This window comes from Macrobrachium nipponense, chromosome 22, assembly GCF_015104395.2.
Source record: "Macrobrachium nipponense isolate FS-2020 chromosome 22, ASM1510439v2, whole genome shotgun sequence".
In the NCBI taxonomy this organism is placed as follows: Eukaryota; Metazoa; Arthropoda; class Malacostraca; order Decapoda; family Palaemonidae; genus Macrobrachium; species Macrobrachium nipponense.
In genome coordinates, this window is record NC_087213.1 from 12,117,470 (window position 1) to 12,126,730 (window position 9,261).

General features: G+C 46.9%; 1 protein-coding gene and 1 pseudogene across 3 annotated transcripts in view; both read right to left on the bottom strand.

Moving 5' to 3' along the window:
- LOC135198833 (uncharacterized) overlaps positions 1-2,977 on the bottom strand; it is a 7,987-nt pseudogene extending 5,010 nt beyond the window's left edge.
- The window catches only part of LOC135198496 (sushi, von Willebrand factor type A, EGF and pentraxin domain-containing protein 1-like), a 94,547-nt gene that overhangs the window by 22,606 nt on the left and 62,680 nt on the right, over positions 1-9,261 (bottom strand). The window lies entirely within an intron of this gene.

The window sequence follows — 9,261 nt, forward strand, 5'->3', positions numbered from 1 at the left end:
GCCACGGAGCCAGCGAGATGATAGAGCAGCCCTGGACACTCGGCACGCCCTGCAGTCCCAACGATGCCCACACTGTCCGAGGTCATCCTTCACGGCAACCGCACCTGAGGAGGCAAAAGTCGGGTGATTAGGAGGATCCTCTACCCGCTCGCGCGAAGACGAGCGGATAGAGGGACCCAGAGTACAACTCTACGTCGGGGTATCTAGCGCCCTCCTCCACACTCGACATCGGGATCGGGAGGAGGAAGGAAGGCCTAGACACCGCACGAAGGGGAAGGCGCGAGACGTGGAAGTTGAGCGGGCGGCAGGAAAGAAGACGAAGTGTCCGTCACCAAAGGAGTCGCCGGGAGAGCTTCCCGACGACTCCTTTGGAGGCCTTCGCTTCTTCCTGCCCTCATACAATGTCCACTGCGCCTCCGACCAGTCAATACAAACATCACAGGGCTCGGCCCGGGTGCATTCGCGCCCCCGGCACCGAGCACACAACACATGAGGGTCAATCTCGGGAGGGGAATGATCTGAACTTCCCGCATTTGCGCCCTTCGGTACCGCCCGGGCAAAGTCTCCTTGGGGTAGCGAGGCGTGGAGATTCCATCATATTCAATTGCAGCGTAATTAATATGATAAGAGAGAAAAACTGTACTTACAAGCTCTTTCATACACAATTACAAACAAACTAGAAAGCAAACGACGAGCAGCGGGCAGAGAGCGAACACACACGTCCATCCACTGTGAGGCCGAAAGCAAAAGTGATTTGTTTACCTCCCAGTCGCGCGCGCGCGCCTGTCGGACAAGCAGTTAACTACCGAACCCCTTGTTCGAAAGCTTACGACCTATCCAGCTGCCGCTAGTATCTTCCTATTGTAAAAGGACCCGAAGGTTTGTATGCCGTGTCGGAACAAAACATAGTTTTGGTTTTATTAATAACCAAAAAAAGAAATATGCATTCATAATAATCATTATTTATTAACATTGTCTTTATAAAAAAACAAAGGAAAACTTTTTTTTTTTTTTTTTTGAACGCCCGTATCTCAAAACTATACTTATTGAACTTCAAAATCTATCTTCTCACTTATTTTTAAAGCTATAGCACTGAAATTTGGTATATAACTCGGAAAGACATTATCGAACAACCAAATAAAGCCCTTTTTTCCAATTTTCTTTTAGACTTTTTTTTTTTTTTTATAACTTTTTTTCCCTGATTTATAGTGTGAGTTTTTTTGCCATAATGAAAAAATACATATCTAACAAAAAAATGACTTTTAGAAAAGAACTCTTCATTTGATTGGAGGGTCTACATTAGGTCTCTATATGGTAGTAATCCCAGGTCTTAATATTAAATTTCAAGGGAGCCGATAGAATTTGAAAAATGGTTATTTTCGGGATAAATCATCCTGGCGTCACAAAACCGAAGGTCAGAGGTGAAAATCATATGTGGTTTGGAGATGTCCCAAGTCACCTTATCAAGTGGTATGAATATGAAGTGGTATAAATATCAAAGTCCTGTCCTTAAAAAATAGCATTAGCCGGCTGGCCCCCCTCAATGCAATGCATGCATGTACATATATACATGTACACTTCAGTAGAATGATAGAAATATATGTAGCACTACATTACAGTAGTTAAATATAGTGCTATACTGCACTGAACTAATGTCAATAAATACTGTACCAGTACAGAGAGAGAGAGGGACGAGAGACTGAGAGAGAGAGAGAGAGAGAGAGAGAGAGAGAGAGAGAGGAGAGAGGAAGGGGGCATGCATAGTGTTTTGCAGCATGATGCTTATATAAACATACATAAGCTGTGCACATATACACAGACTAAAAATATATGTATACAACATGATATTACAGTATTAAGTACAATCATGTGGGGCTTTAAATAACAGTATATAATCTTCACATTGTGGCAGAGATGCAAAGTTCTTCATGGTCTTTTCTTCCACACCAAGTTTTGTATACTCTTACATATCTTGCAAGCATCAGTAAGTATAACTACTGCTATCAGCTATGTTTTAGTTATGCTAAACTGTACACTATACTGTATTGTGCAATATGTTTATGTACTTACTTTATTATAAAACTGAAGTTCACTATAAGTTCTGCCTCCAGGTTACTGTAAACATATAGGTTATATGCCAATCTTTGTTGCTTATTGGATTTTGTTACTTACTGGGACAGGGACAACCCTACCCAACCACTGTCCATTTAGTTGAGTTGCCACTGTACTGGACCAGAGCAGTTTTGTGGTTATCACCAATAAGACACTTCGCTTACATAGCCAGTATAACCAAGAAAGTCCTCAGACCACGAATGACTCCCTAAGCAACAAATGTCTGAGACAAGAATATTCATGGGGGTCCATACCTGAGAAGGCCTCCCCACTTTTTATGAAACAGGACTGCATGACAAGAACACCACCCTACATCAACCAGAACTGCAAAGGGTAATGTTTTACAAAACATCATTAATTAAGAGTAACACAGTAGAATTCCTTAAGACTTCACAAAAGCAATCTCATGCAAAGAAAGGTCACAAAAAGTGGGACACAAAGAACATTGTTGTTATATATCTTAAAAGGCTGAAACTACCACCAAATATACAATATATGTGAGGCATTACAGAATAATATGCTAGAATATCTGGATTTCTTGACTAATGCCAAAGCAAACCTAGAGATACTGCTAAGAGAGTGGGTACTGTTCCATTCTCACACACCATTAATGCACACACATACACACCTTACCAGCCTAAAGACCCAAGAAGCTTTTGCTGAAAGATACTCCTAAATAATATGATAGGTTGTATTTTCCTAAGAACAAATTTCAATCATGCAAGACCAAAGCTCAGAAACCCAACTTTCATTTCTTACCTCATCTGGAAAGGCAATAAGGGCGACCCTATCCGGATCATTTTCTTGTTGAGGCTGAGCAGGGTTTGTAGGACAGGTAGGAGGTGGTGGTGGTATATTGCTACCACTTCCATGTTCCGGAGCCTCACTATCTTTGTACACAGCTCGTTGGTACACTGTCAGGGATATTAAAAGTGTATTATTTACTCTTGCTTTCACAAATACACTATATGCAATACACCCTACAGTAATAAACAAATGCAAATGAAAAAAAAACTTATAACCAAACAAAAAATGTGACCCACTTTACAGCTTCTGAATTACATGTACCTGGCAACAACCTATAGTATTCTACATCCCTTGTGAGGTACACTGTAATTATTACATAAATTCTTAGAAGCACCCCTTCCATCCCCATCGTGACTGCTTACTGCTTTTATTTTTGTACATGAAACTTCCCTGCCAGAGATATACTTCTTAGCTATAGTCTCCGACGTTCCGACAGAATTTCAAATCTCGCGGCACACGCGACAGGTAGGTCAGGTGGTCTACCTTACCCGCCGCTGGGTGGCGGGAGTATGAACCAATCTATCTCTCCAGCCAGATTTTTTCTGTCGCTGAAGCGATAACAACTGTTGTCGTTTTTTCTTCCGATATATTTCTTCATTTCTCGCTTGCCTGGAGATTGATTTGAACATTTTGGTGACGTATTCGCTCTATGTTGGCTGGCATACGCTTATTGTGGACCGTTATTGACTTTGCGCTGGATTTTCCTGTAGAATGTCTGATTTTGATTCTGTTTCCAAACTCCGGTTTTGTTTAGAGTATGTGTGACCGATGGATGTAAGGTGAGGTTACCGAAAGCTGCGGTGGACCCTCACACTTTCTGTGTTAAATGTAGGGGGAATGAAATGTTCGTTTAGTAACCCGTGTCAAGAGTGTGAGGTTTTGAACGAAGATGAATATAAGGCTCTTTCTTCTTATATTAGGAAACTTGAAAGGGATAGGGTACGTAAAGCTTCTTCAAGGAGCTCGAGCAGGTCGAGAATGAGTGAGAATGAAACTAACATTAATGTAGTTTTAGAACCTTCCTCCAGGTCTCAGCTCCTGCTCCCCGCACCGAAGCCGTAGATTCGTCTTCGGACGGCGGCGGCCTCAAAAGCTTCCTTGTGTTCTAAGGAAGACAAGAATCTTCGTACTGAGCAAGGTAAGAGTGTCAGTGATGATAAGTGCAGTGTACCCAGTGATGTGGAGGGTGCGTCTGACCGGCTCCTTAGTGCCTCCAGGCCTAGACCTCTTCCAGACTCCCAGTTCCAGTGGAGGAGGAAAGTCGAAAGCCGCAGGAGGGCTAGGGAGAGCCCCCACCGGTCAGGCGTCCCTCGGCAGATCCTGAAGTTCGCTCCCAGGCTGCCTTGGATCGTAAGAAGAAGAATATTCTTCGCCAGTGTTTTTCGTCATCCTCTTCTCCTTCGCCGAAGCGTGGGTGGAGCTCTAAGGAGGCGTCACGCCCGTTGAAGAGAGGGCTGCGGAGGCTCCCTTCAGTACGTTAGCGTCCAGCCCAGAAGACTTTTCTGATGTAGCTTCCTTGCAAGCAAAGAAGCCTAGGAGATCGGCCCTGATCGCCCTCCTTCTCCCCGCGCCTCGCGCTGAGCTTGCTTCGGAAGGAAGAAGATCCTGGGGACTCTCCTTCTCGAGTACTAGCGGGCCTACAAGCTCAGATCACAGCCTTGGCGGACTCCTTGGCATCGAGATCGCGTAGAAGGAAGGATTTGTCTCTCCCGATCAAGAGATCGAGGCGCGTTTCGTCGGAAGAGCGCTCTCCTTGCAATCGGCGTTCTCCTTCTTTTGAGGATTCTTCTACTCATCGTAACATTTCACGAGAGGACACCATCCCGCTCGGAGGTGTCGAGACGCCATTCGACGGATAGGCGCTCCTTGGACTATGAAGATATTTCCTCAAATCGGATTCCTGCCTCGGGTAGACGCTCAGCCCCTTCTGTTTCTCCTTCTTCTAGAGTTCGTGCAAGAAGAGAGAGTCGCTCAGGTCATAGAAGACTTGGTTCGTCTTCGCCGTCTCTTCTTTCTCTCCTCGTCTTCTCAGAGAACCTAGGGAATGCCCTTCTGGAAGTAGGCGCACTTCTCCTTCCGACTACTGTAGTCGGGCGTCGGATAACGTGATGGTAGGCGCTCATCGCATGGAGATTCGCTCCTCCCCTGTAAGACATCAAGAGTCTAGTAGGAGCCCTGCTCCTGGTAAGCGTCATTCTTTTAGTAGATGTTCTCCTGGAGAAAGACACCTTGATCCTCGTTTGCTTCGTCTCCATAGTAGGCGCTCTTCGTTCTCGAGACTCCCTACTCCTCATCGGTCTCCTCTTGCTAGAAGCAAGAACGCCTCAAGCGCCCTGCTTCTGTTAGGCGCTCGGAGCCTTACAGACGTTCTCCCCTCGGTAAGGACCAAGATCTCGCCGAACGCCCTGTTCCGTTTAAGCGCTCGGAGCGTAGCAGCCGCTCTCCGCTTCGTAGCATCAAGAGCCTCTCGAGCGCCCTGCTCCTGAAAGGCGCCCTATTTTTAGCAACGTTTCGCCGCTTGGTAGGCGCCAGGATTCCTCTAAGCGCCCTGTAAACAGATAGGCGCTCGGCGCCTAGTTAGCCGCTCTCCTCGCGATCGGCGCCAGGATCTTAGCAGGCGCTCTCCCTCTCGTAGTTTAGTTTCCCTAGGGATAGACGTGGGTCTTTCTAGAGAATGCGAGTTTAGACAAGAATTTTCGGATAAGCGCCCTTCTTTTACAACTCGTCGTTCTCCTGTACGCCTTTCTACTTTGGAATCTCTCCTCATTCAAGACGTTTGTCTCCTTCATCGCACTGTACCCCAGCTAGGAAATCATCTAAGGATCATAAGGATCCTCATCCCCGTTCTCCTCCTCAAGAAGACCAGGAAGCCTCTGAGGAAGAAACTAATACATCGGCAACAGTTTCTTCGTACAAGAAGCTCACAGAACTTCTCCTTCAGGAGTTCGGAGAGTCTTTGAGCCCTACTGCTCCTCCTTCTCCACACTCGTTGTTCTCCACAGCGAAAGCAACGAAAGGATCTTCGTCTGTGTGAGAATGAAGCCGACTCTTTCTATGAAGAAAGCGCTCAAGAGTTTCGGTTCATGGATGCGTACTAAAGAGGAAGCGGGGGGAAAACAATGTTTGCCTTCCCTCCGTCGAAGCTTTCAGGAAGGACAGGATTTGGTATGAGACAGGAGAACCCTTGGGACTGGGCCTTCCGTTCTTCAGCTGACGCAGATTTTTCGGCACTAGTAGACGCCACTAGAAGATCAGCTTTGAATTCGGCCAGAACAACGTGGGCAAGAATGAAATGGATCACATTCTAAAAGGCATTTTTAGAGTCTGGAAGTTTTCAACTTTCTCGATTGGTCCCTCGGAGTCCTAGCAAGAAAACTCAAGGACCGGACACGTTTTCTCCGGAGGATTTTGAATTGAATTGTCTTATCCTGTATGGATAAAATCGGTGAGAGATGGGGCCAGCGAAATAGCTTCACTGTTTGGAGCAGGGTCTTGAAGAAAAGATCAGTATTTTGACTCATTTTTAAACAAAATCGGTCTCACATGCTCAAGAGATCGTCTTTGCTTTTTGCCCCGCTCTCTACACAGCTGTTTCCTAAACACCTGGTTCAAGACATTTCGAAGGCTCTCTCTGCCAAAGCTACGCAGGACCTTCTAGCACAGTCTGCAAGGAAGCCGCGCCCTACCTTCCAGACTAAGACAAAGAAAGCTAAGCCGACCTCTCAGGAACCCTTTCGAGGGGCAATCTACCTCTAGATCCTCTTCGTTCAGAGGTCGGAAACCAAACAGAAGAGGGAGGACTTTTACGAAGTCAATCAAAACCTCCCAAGTAAGACTCAAGTCCTTCAGACAACTGTAGGCGCCAGGCTTTTACAGTTTGCAGAAGTCTGGGCCCGGAAAGACGCAGATGCCTGGACCCTGTCTATTTTGAGGAAGGGCTATCTAATCCCGTTCTTTTCGAGGCCTCCCTTGACGAATCACCCGAGGGAGTTGACGGCCAGATACAGGGACCCCCATCATGAATCAAGCCCTCCGACTAGCGGTAGACCAGATGCTGGAAAGGAGGCGATCGAACTAGTGGCAGATCATCTTTCGGCAGGCTTTTACAACCGCCTGTTCCTAGTTCCAAAATCCTCAGGAGGATGGGAGGGACCGGTGTTGGATGTAAGCGCCCTGAACTTCTTCGTCGAAAAGAAGAAGTTCACGATGGAGACCACTGCCTCGGTGTTAGCAGCACTCCGTCCAGGGGACTGGATGGTGTCCTTGGACTTACAGGACGCTTACTTCCACGTACCAATCCATCCTTCCTCGAGGAAGTTTCTAAGATTCATGATGGGGGGGAAGAATCTTCCAATTCAGGGCCCTGTGTTTTGGCCTCTCCACGGCCCCCCAAGTCTTTACGGCCATCATGAGGAATGTGGCACAATGGCTTCACCTGGAAGGGGTGAGGATTTCGCTCTATCTCGACGATTGGCTTATAAGGGCCAATTCCAGAGATCGTTGTCTGAAGGACTTGACAGTTAACCCTGGATTTGACTTATTCCTTAGGACTTCTGGTCAATCTGCAGAAGTCAAGTCTGATTCCCGCTCAAGAGTGCGTTTATCTGGGGATCCAGATGACTCTCTGAGTTTTCGGGCTCTTTTCCGTCACAGGAGAGGATAGCCCGGGGACTCGAAAAAGTAACAACCTTCTTAGGGAAAGAAGTATGCACAGTGAGGGAGTGGATGAGTCTGCTGGGGACGCTCTCCTCACTGGAGCAATTGTTTTCCCTAGGAAGGTGCACCTGAGACCGCTCCAATTCTTTCTTCATCGGAACCAATGGAGTCGTCCTTCTCAGGATTTGAAGTTCTCCCTGTCAATTACTCTTCAAATCAAGAAGGAGTTAGCATGGTGGGCGGATCCCGACAAGTTCTCGCAGGACTGCCTCTTCAATCCAGAAACCCAGCCTGGTGTTTTGTTCTCCGATGCGTCGGAAAACACGGTTGGTGGGCGACTCTGGAACCAAGGAGGTGTCAGGAACCTGGATGGGGGACCAGTCTTCCTGGCACATCAACAGGAAGAAAAACTAATAGCCGTGTGGCTTGCTATGAAGGAGTTCGAGTCAGATGTGACAGGAGCAGTTGTGCAAATAAACTCGGACAACACCACGGCTCTGGCATACATCAGGAAACAGGGGGGGTACGCATTCCTTCTCTCTGTACGAAACAGCAAGAGATCTTCTTCTGTGGACAGAAGAAAGGGGGATAAAACTTCTCACCAGATTCGTACAGGGAGAAAGGAATGTAAGGGCAGATCTCCTCAGCAGGAAAGATCAGGTCCTTCCCACAGAGTGGCTCTGCACAAGAGGTTTGCCAGAGCCTTTGGAAGTTGTGGGGCAGGCCTCTCTTAGACCTGTTTGCAACTGCAAAGAACAAAAGACTGGATCTGATTGCTCTCCCATCTCGGATCCAGGAGCAATAGGGATAGACGCCCTCCTACTCGATTGGAAAAGGACTCGATGTATACGCGTTTCCCCCCTTCAAGATTCTGGGGTTGACTTTAAAAAAAGTTCGCAGAGTCAGATTCCGCGAGGATGACTTTGATAGCTCCCTTTGGCCAGCACAAGATTGGTTCACAGAGGTGCTGGAATGGCTAGTGGATTTTTCCAAGATCGCTTCCTCTAAGGAGCGATCTAACTCAGACAGCCCCACTTCGACAGGTACCACAAAAAACCTCCACCCCGCTCTCAGTCTGACTGGCTTCGGACTGTCCAGAAACTGGTCAGAGCGAAAGGCTTTTCGTCAGCAGCTGCTAAGGCATCGCTAGAGCGAGAAGGTCTTCCACATTACGATGTACCAATCGAAGTGGGATGTCTTCAAGAAGATTGGTGCAAGAGGAATAACGTTTCCTCTTCCAGTACCTCTGTGAATCAAATCGCAGACTTCTTTTTATTCTTAAGACAAGAATGTGGCTTAGTCGTTTCGACGATTAAGGCTATCGTAGTATGTTGGCGAATGTCTTCAGGCACAGGGGCCTCAACTTATCGGAAGATAAGGACCTACAGGACCTTATTAGGTCGTTTAATACAACGAAAATGCGTGTATCCTAGACACCTAGCTGGAATTTGGATGTAGTCCTTCAATTCCTTGGGTCCTCTAGGTTTGAACCCCCTAATTCAGCCTCATTCAGAGACCTTACCAGGAAGACTCTGTTTTTGATGGCTCTAGCTTCCGCCAGAAGAGTGAGTGAGCTTCAGGCGATTGATGGTAATGTGGGTTTTAAGGAGGACTCTCTCATTGCTCTTTCCTTCCTGGTTTTCTTGCAAAGAATGAGAACCCATCAAGTCCATGGCCAAGAACTTC